This window comes from Dipodomys merriami, unplaced genomic scaffold, assembly GCF_024711535.1.
Source record: "Dipodomys merriami isolate MVZ:Mamm:240054 unplaced genomic scaffold, mDipMer1.0.p SCAF_7, whole genome shotgun sequence".
Lineage (NCBI taxonomy): Eukaryota > Metazoa > Chordata > Mammalia > Rodentia > Heteromyidae > Dipodomys > Dipodomys merriami.
This window is the reverse complement of record NW_027206290.1, coordinates 39,392,693-39,402,500: the sequence shown is the minus strand read 5'-3', so window position 1 is coordinate 39,402,500 and position 9,808 is coordinate 39,392,693.

Below are 9,808 nucleotides of genomic sequence, written 5' to 3'. Positions count from 1 at the left end.
TCATAAAAAAAAAAGGCAGCAGATGGCAGCCAGGCCACTAGACCTGTCTCAAGAGAGATGACTGGAGAGAGGGAGGAAAGGGAGCTGAGGAGGAGGGAAGAGCAGGCAGAGAAGGCAGGGGCCCCAGTGGGCAGGGAACATTAGGAGAGAGTAGAAGTGGGGGGTGGGGAGAGGGGGAGAGAGAGAGAGAGAGAGAGAGAGAGAGAGAGAGAGAGAGAGAGAGAGGAGTAAAGGGACAGGGACCAGAGGTGACACCATGAATAGATGATACTAGCCCCCAGCTTTGCAATAGCCCTCTGTAGTCTGTTGGGAAGGAAATAAAGAAATCAGACCACCTTAGCTGGTGCTATATCAGCCTCAGTGACAGAGAATAGTGCCAAGCCTCCAGGGCTCTTTTTTTATTTTGGTCTTTATTGTGGTGCCAGGACTGGGACTTGAACTCAGGGAACTGCACTCTTGCTCCCAACCCACCTCCATTTGTGGCTTTTTGCTGGTTAATTAGAGATAAGAGAGGCTCACACAGATTTTTCTGCTTAGGCTGGCTTTGAACTACGATCTTCAGATCTCAGCCTCCTGAGTAGCTAGGATTACAGGTGTGAGACCCTAGTACAGAAAGTAACTGTGAGGGGCTGGGAAGGTGGCTCAGTGGTAGAGTGCTTGCCTTGCATGCATGAGGCCCTGGGTTCGATTCCTCAGCACCACATAAGCAGAAAAAGCTGGAAGTGGTGCCCAGGTCCAGAGTTCAGGCCCCAGGACCAGCAAAAAACAAACAAACAGAAAGTAACTGTGAATTAATTACACATCTAAAAATATATTGTTTCTTTGTCAGTCATGGGCCTAGGCGCTGTCTCTCAGCTCTTCAGCTCAAGGCGAGCGCTCTACCACTTGAGCCACAGCGCCACTTCTAGTTTTCTTGTGGTTTATTGGAGATCAGAATATCATAGACATTACTGCCCAGGCTGGGTTTGAACCTCAATCCTCAGATCTCAGCCTCCTGAGTAGCTACAAGTACAGGTGTGAGCCACCAATGCCTGGCAAAAATATTTTTAAAATCTAAAAAAAATATTAAAAAAATGATATTACAAGCATCAAAGTCCAAAGCAAAAACTTTATGACAGGGCTGGGAAGGTGGCTCAGTGGTAGAGCGCTTGCCTTGCATGCTTGAGGCCCTGGGTTTGATTCCTCAGCACCACATAAGCAGAAAAAAAAAGCCGGAAGTGGCGCTGTGGCTCAAGTGGTAGAGCACTAGCCTTGAGCTGAAGAGCTGAGGGACAATGCCCAGGCCCAGAGTTCAGGCCCCATGACTGCCCCCCCCCCAAGAAAAACAAAAACAAAAAACTTCATGACAGTTTTTGTCACTTAACTTCGCCAATAATGTTTCCTCTTCTTTCTTTTGCTCCTCCACCTTCTCTTCCTCCTCCTCCTCAGATCTTCAGATGACACAGATTCGATAATATTTCCTACCAAGAGAGAATTTAAAAAGTCAATCAGTCTTTCCTACCTTTCTGGTAATGTGAACAATCAAATTTGTTTTCTATTAATAATTTTAGAAAAGGATCAGTGAACTTCTCAACTCACTAGAATCATCCAAGAGCTGTCTAGAGTAGTAGTTTATTTGGGGAAATGTCTACCACCATCCTGTCATAGATGAGCAGAAAATGTCTCCAGCTGGCTGCTTTTCTGTTGTTTGGTGCCTCCCATTCTCTCCCTTGGTCTAGGGCGCTCACGGTTAATCTGCTGCCCCAGAGCTTGTGTTTGTGGCGATGTTGGGGTGCGCTGGGCCCCAGGTGTGCTCTGGGAAGACCTGGGTAGTAGTTGACTGCGTGCAGCCAGTGCAGGCCAGGAGTAGTTGGCTGAGTACTGGTTTGGAAGAGGGTGGGTTCCCAGTCCCTGGCCCGCCCCACCCCCAGGCCTGCCTGCCCTCACCTGCTGTATGGGCTTTGGGTTTTCTGTGGTGCTGGGGACCAAATCCAGACCTCTGTGTCCTAGAAGCTCCTTACAGACCCGCTGACCCCTGACCCTCTGACCAGCCCTGTTTGTTTACCTTGCATCTGGGGGCCCCTGAGTAGGGGGCTTGCTGCTCATCTTTCTCTCACCCCCTCCACCTTCACTGTTGGCTTCCATTTGAAATCACCCTTAGGTGCCCGAGACCCACCTTCTTCCCTCTGATTCCTTGAGTGCAGAGTACGCAAGTCCTTAACTTCACATAAGTGTCCCCCCTCCCCCCTCCATATTCCTGGGGGTTCCTCTTCCCCAGTTCTCCCCTGAGATGCAAAGAAGAGTCCAAGGAGCTTAGCGGGTTTCCTTCAGCAGGGTAGGGAGTGGGGAGAAGGAGGGGGAGGGTGAAAGGGAGGGAGGAAGGCGGAGGGAAGGGACAAAGGGAGGAGGGAGGGGGAGAGGGAGAAATCAGGAGAGAGGAAGAGGGAGGAGGAGGAGGGAGGGGGAAGGAAGGGGAGAGAGGGAGGAGGAAACTCCACTGCTCCACGCAGACTTCTAGCATTTTTTCAGATTTTTTTTTGAGAAATTATTTTGTTTGCTCTTCCTTGCTGGTTCACACACTAGACTTGTCTCAACTTCGTTGATTTGTATTGCTGTTTGGTTTTTGTGTGTGCATGCTAGTACTAGGGCTTGAACGAGGGCCTCTAGGTCTTCTTGCTTTTTCTTGCGTACCCCAAGGCTAGCACTATACCCCAAGGCTAGCACTGTACCCCAAGGCTAGCACTGTACCCCAAGGCTAGCACTGTACCCCCTGAGCCACAGCTCCACTTCCACCTTTTTGGCAGTTAGTTGGAGCTAAGAGCCTGGACTGGCTTTGACCATCAATCCTCAGATGTGACTAGTTAGGATTACAGGCGTGAGCACCAGTGCCCTGCTCAACGTTCCTGTCTTGCTAGCTGCTGGCTTCCTAGGGCTCTCCTCAGACTGACAGTTTGTTAAAGTTGACAGACGTGATAAAGTAGTTTTTGATGTATTCTCCCGTTACTGGAGGATTCTTTTGATGTGCTAATTGTCCTTTCAGAGAAAAACAAAACAAACAAACAACAAATACACTGGAGAGCAGCCCGATTGCTGTGCAGATTTGCCGTTCTGGGTGGAGTTGGGGCAGGCCTGGCCTTGGGCTGCAGGGAGGGTGGAGAGGCCGAGGTCTGAAATCTGCACAACAACCATGGGGTATTCCCTGGGACCTCCTGGAGGTGGCGCCCCCCGGAGTCCGACTCGGAGACCGTTCACATGAAGGAACGTGAAATCTGGACCCGGTTGGGCTGGGTGGTGTGGGTGCTGATGTTTGGCGGGGACCCCGCTATTTCTTAGGTCTCTCGTCCACAGCCCGCATCAGCCCTGGCTCCCTGGCGGCTCTTTTCTCGGCATTTTCCCCTCCCCGGGCGCCTGCTTGTCTTGCTGGTGACTTTAGGAGCCAGCTGTGACAGACTGGGGATGGCTTTTATTTTTTCCTCTCTGGCTCTAGGGGTTGTTTCCGCCCCCCCCCCCCCCCCAAGGAATTCTTGCTTGCATTGGTTTTGTTTCATTTTGTGTTCTCCTGCCTGGACTTCTTTCTCTCTCTCCAGTGTTGGAGTTTTAACTCAGAGCTTTGGACCCTACTTGCTTGCTTGACTAGTGCTCTTGCTGAGTATTCTTGATGGAGTCTTGGGTATTTTTCTGCACGGGCTGGCCTTGAACTGTGATCCTCCAGGACTCAGTCTCCTGAGCAGCTAGGATGCACGGCATGAGCCGCTGGACCTAGCTCCTCCAGTATGGTCCCTAAGCACTCTTCCTGACTCTCAGGTCTTGAGCATGGGCCAAAGCTTTTCTTTCTCCTCCCATCTTAGAATAAATGCAATAAAACCTCATTTCTCTTTCTATGGAGGGCAAGAGTAAAACTGCTATCTAGCTGGTCGCATGGCTCACACCTGTCATCCTAGCTACTCAGGAGGCTGAGATCTGAGGGTCACAGTTCGAAGCCAGCCCAGGCAGGAAAGTCTGTGAAAACTCCCATCTCTGATGAACCACCAAAAAACCAGATGTGGAGGTGCGGCTCAAATGGTAGAGCATCAGTTTTGAGAGGAAAAAAAAAAAAAAAAGCTCAGGGACAGCGCCCAGGCCCCTAGTGTCCCAGCATTCCAAGGGGGAGCCCAGGGCATTATGGGAAGAAGCAGCCATTTGAACAGGAGCCAACACACCATGACTTCACACATGTGTGAAGTCTCCCGTTTTCTATCCCCATCTACCTGGCAGTTCCCCTTTCTTTCCCTCCAGACAGCTGGAAGAGTTCAAGAATGGACAGAGAGACAGAAAGGGAGGGAGAAGGGGAAGGAGGAAAGGGAAGGAGGAAAGAAAGGAGGGAGGGAGGGAGCAAATGAGCTGTGATTTAAGCCAGCGTGCAGAACTGAGACTGGGCAAGGCCACTGGGCCGCCAGGGGCTCCTGGCCACAGACACGGCCTTCTCTGTGAAGTAAGGTGGCCCTGGCTCCCTGCTGGTGCCAGCAGGACGTGGCGGGGGCGGGGGGGAGAAGCACAGGGAGGTCCCTTTGTTCTTGGGTGAGTGTGGTCTGGACAAACCAGATGCTCCCCACCCCCCAGGGATGGCCACCTAATCTCAGTGGTTTCTCCTGCACATGGGCCGAGAGAAGCTCTAACCACCTAGAGTCCCGGACAGAGGATGGCACAGCTCGCCAGGGCTCAACCGGTGCCTGGCAGGCCCCGGCATCATCAATGCCAGTCGGTATGTTCATGTTGCTCTAAGGCCGGTCAGGCTGGAGTAACTTCGCCACACAGGGCAGGTTCTTAGCACCTTCCCAGTGGACGCTATCCCCAGAGCCCGGGCCAGGGCAGAAGGGGTGGCCCCGCTCCCCTCCCTGGCTGTGCACAGAGCAGGCCGGGGCCCCTTTCCCCAGCGCCCCAGAGACCCCCCACGGCACAGGTGGAAAGCGGCACCCACTCCCAGTATGGCTCTCTGGAAGGATGGAGGAGTCTGGAAAATTCTGTGACCAGTCCACAGTCGGCTCTTCTCCAGAAATCGATGTGTTCACCATGCACGCCTCAGTGTCTAGACACACACACACACACATGCGTGCACACACACCTGCACACACGGAGGTCAGTGCCCTGTTGCAGGGGTGTGTGGTGCTTGTCTTCCGTCCTGTCTGCAGCACCCTCCCCAGTCCGCTAGGGCACAATTATGCCAGCTCCTCTGCCTGGAGCCGGCAGCGTGGAGCAGATGCTGACAGCTTGGAGAGATCCTGCGCTGTTACACACAGAACAAATGAGGATGTCAGGAAAGCCTTTTCAGTCTAACAAGGAAACGGGGAGAAGAGAAGGAGAGAAGAAAGCCTGGAAGGCCCACACGCGCTCTGCCCACGCCGCGCCCACCGTGATTTCGTATGCTTAAATGCTCAGGGAGGGAAAAAGAGAAAGAGAGGAAGGAATATTTCTTCCCTGGCTGGCATGATGAAAACAGTGCGGTGGCCCTCCCTGCGGAGGGGACAGCAGCCCGAGACAACCCCTTCCCCCCAACCCCCAGTGCCCGACACTGGTTCATTAGGCCCAGCCATACTCATCCACCCACCATTGTTTCTTCTCTCCATGTGGGAGGCCATAATTTTTTTTTTTTTAAATCTATGTGTGGCCACCATCCCCGGATCTTTATCTAAGGCAAAGATAAAAAACTAACAAAGAGAGAACACTCCAGAATTTTGGAAGACGGAAGAAGGAGGTCTCTAAGTTATGCGAGAAGCAAAGATTACGTATTACAGGTCATAGTAAGCTGTTTATGGATGGAATGTGTCCTGGGCCCCTGGCTCTGCACCTGTTTGCTCCTCTTTTACTCCTGATTGTAATCGTTACTCCCGAGACGGTTCTCCTTCACCACAGTGCAGGAAACCAGAGGAGAGGGTTTCGGCCGAGGAGGCGGTGGGAGGAGGAAGTAGAGCGAGAGGTCGTTACCTGTGCATAAAACCCTGACAATATTAAAAAGTACTGTGGGATGGACCTCAAATACTATACTGCAGTAGATACGTGTGGTTTAAGTGTTTTAAATGGTTATTATAGCAGTGATTACAGAGGGGTTGCAGTTCTATAAGTCAGGTAAAGACTTCATGTGTTTTGGGGCAACATCACCCCTTCCCTCCCTCTCTCTCAGTTTTTCCCTCCCAGACAGGCACGTCTGTTTTATACTTTTGTGTCTAACAGCCTAAGGGCTTGAACTTAGAGCCTCGTGCTCTTAACTTGTATTTTTTTTTTTTATGTTTGCTCAAAACTGATGCTCTACCACTTGAGCCATAGCTCCACATCCAGGGGCCTCTTGCTGGGTTAGGTGGAGATAAAGAGTCTCATGGACTTTGCTACCCAGGCTGGCTTCAAACTGGGATCCTCAGATCTCTCAGTCTCTTGAGTAGCTGGGATTATAGGCATGAGCTCATGGATGTTTTCTTTTTGCCTCTTGTAATCCTTCCAGGGTGTCTGCCTTGAACGCACACTTGGCTTTTTGGCTCAAGGCTGGAGCTCTGCCACTTATACCACACCCCCAGCACCCAAAGTCCAGACTTGTCGAAACCCCAAAACATCTTTCTGTAACTCACCTCATTGGCCACGGGTCAGCCCTCCGGTCCCCAGGGAGGAATGACCCAAGCTCTGGACTGGAAGATAGGCAGGGATCTCAGCCGCCCAGGCCTGTCTCGGGCCTGGTGCTCTTCCCCGCATCTCACTACACGTGAGACTTGCAGTGCACAGGATGCATTTTGAACTCGGCGCCGGCTGACGCGTCTCTGTGGTGCTCCCCACGGGCCCTTCTTCCAGAGCACCGCTCTGCATGCCCCCCCACCCGCTGCATGCTTGTTTATGGTACCCACATGCCATTGTGTTAGATCTGGTCCACTGTCTTTGTCAAATGTATTCTGCAATGCGACACCGGCTGTCCTTCATCTAAGCTGGCTCTTTCCAGCTTTGTGTCACCCACAGATTTTATCACTGGGCCATCAATGTCTTCATCCAAGACATTAATAAAAATGTTTAACAAGGCAAGACGGAAGCCCATGCCTGTGGTGAGAGGAGCCTTTCTGAGATCAGTGTCAGCCATCCGTGGGCTCAGCTTGCACCAGCCCGGCTCGCGGCCTCCCTGGGCGCCCCGGCTGGCCCTGGCCTCACCTCTCCATGGAGAGGGACTTGATCTCCCCCCTCAACGGTGTGGCTGCCATCCAAACGCAGTGTCTGCATCACACGGAAAAGCCAGCCTGGCGGCTCCCTCACAGAAAAAGGTCCCGAGTCTGGCTAGTGCCTAGCTCCGTACCCCAGATTGAACCACCCGAGCCCAACAGGCACAGGCCTAGCCCCGCTGCTCGCCAGGTATCGGGAGATGAAAGGTTCCTTTTCTGGTGGGTGGACTTCCAGTGTTGGCCTTCAGGCTGTCAGCCACTCAAGATAGCCAGGAGAGTCTGTGCATAGAACCAAGTGGTCAGGCCCAGGACCAGTGCCTGGAGTGTCCAGTGTGCAGACCCTGGGCCTCAAGTCGCCACGCCCTGGGCACCTGTGTGCAGACCTCACTCCACATCACCAGGCCTTGGGCGTCCATGTGCAGCCCTGGACATCATATCCTGGCCCATCACTCCTGAAAAACTTGTACATGAACAGCAGACTGGGTGGGCCCCAGAGGTGTGCAGGAATGGACTCCTAGTCCGGAGCTGAAGGACGTGTGGAGAGCTGTGCGGCCTAGGGATCTGGGGCTCATGTGACCCACGGCTGTCCAGTGATCTTGGGGTCATGGCTCTCTCCTGGAGACCCTCATGAAACCCACACCACACACCCCAGGAGGTGCCCTCCCTCAGGACCCTCCAGTCTGGCGGAGCTCTGCTGATCTCTCTTTTCAGGACGACTTTGCCATTTTCCTTCTCCCTGTGTGTTTGTGGCCTCCTTCGTTGAGACCACAGAGACAAAGGACATGGCCCAGGTATTGCAATTTTTCAGTCTTGGAACACAAAAACGTTGTGTTTCTCTCTGTCTTCTACTGTGCCGATAGCAATACTGATCTCTAGCAATGGATGCAGTTTTTTCCCTGTGCCACTGTAATTAGAAACTCAGTGTTCATCCTGTCTTTGCTTCTGAGGGCCCTGAGAGCCGTATCCCCAGGGGGTCCCACGGCACCATGCGGCCCACGTGCATGGCATGCTGGGAGAGGAGAGGTGTGCAGTGTTCAGCTTGCGTATGGGCAGACCCCATGCCCACCTGAGCTGCGGGCAGGTGCTTGCTCCGCTCTGAGCTGTGGTGTGGCTGGATCAGGCTGACTGGGATCCAATCCAGGGTGACCAAAAGCTGAGCAGGGCCGTGGCATGGGAGACAATCTGAGCCTGCCTGGACCCTCCCGGACGCGGGAGGTGCAGGGCCCACTCAGCTGTGCTGAGCATGTCATCTAAATGTGTCCTCACACATGCTCCACAGCCCCTCCACCGGGCTTGGGAATGAAGTTCAGGGCCAAATCTTTACAAGAAAGGAAGGAAGGAAGGAAGGAAGGAAGGAAGGAAGGAAGGAAGGAAGGAAGGAAGGGAAGTAGGGAGGGAAGGAAGGAAGGAAGGAAGGAAGGAAGGGAAGGAGGGAGGGAGAAAGAAAGAAAAGAAGGAGGAAGGAAGAAAGAAGGAAAGGAAGGAAGAAAAGAAGGCAGGCCAAATTTAGCATCAAGATTCAGTCAAAGCTAAATGTCAGTGGCTCTGGCCTGTACTCCTAGCTATTCAGGAAGCTGAAATCTGAGGATCTGGGTTCAAAACTAATCTGAGCAGAGAAGTCCAGAAAACTCTGATTCCAATTCACCAATAAAAAGCTGGAAGTGGAGGTATGGCCCAAGTGGTAGAGCGTCAGCCTAGCAGGCTTGAGCCCCTGAGTTCACATCCTGGTATTGCCACAAAAACAAATCAAAAAGGGTCAGTTGTTGAAAAAGAAATGCAAAAACCTCAAAAATACCCAAGTTGTGTTGAGGCCCTAAAACTGTATAATCTAGACTTCACACAGAGTGGCTTTAGAGGCCTTGGGTTCAAGTCATGTCATTAAGTGGGAACGGGATGTTAAACAGAGCAAGGAAAGGTTAGAAGCTGTGGCTATCACGGTTCTGATGGTCCAGGAGGCCTCGTGTTTGGTACTTCTGGGACTCAGCAGGAGACGAACCTCTGCAGAGCATCTGATCTGAGCAGGGATACAGGGTCTTCCCATTCCCTGGGGACAGGGCGGGGCAGGACTTACAGGGTGGGGACACTGGTGGACACAGGTCGGGCTGGGAGGCAGTCCTCCGTGGTCTGGCTGCAGTGCCTCCATTTCCATGCCCTGTGCATAAGGAGCTGCTGCTCCTGTGTCCATGTTTATTAGTAATCAGGCCCTGGCTGTGGGCCTGTGGATGGGTCTGTGGGCCTCCCTCAGCAGAGTAGCTGAATGCACCATCTCGGCATACCCGGTATCTCCGTCCTCCTGTGGAGGATGAGAAGAGGGAAGTGGAGGTGAGTGTTCAGCACCACGGCCAGTGCACATAGGCACAGAAAATGAAAAGCTAAACCACTCAATAAGTACTTTCTACCAGGATCATTATTTACTCTAATAGCAACCAGAAAAGGCCAACTGTATTCTTAATCTAGTAGTGATTAAGAACTTGAAAATACAATCTAAAAAGAAGGACCATTTACAATCACGCATGTATACACCATCAGGTTCTTAGTGAGAGAATGAACAAAACATCTTCAATACCTTCATAAATCTATGTCTGTATCTATCCATCTATCTATCTAGCTATCATCTATATATAATCTATCAGCTGTCTATCCATCTATCATCTATCTAT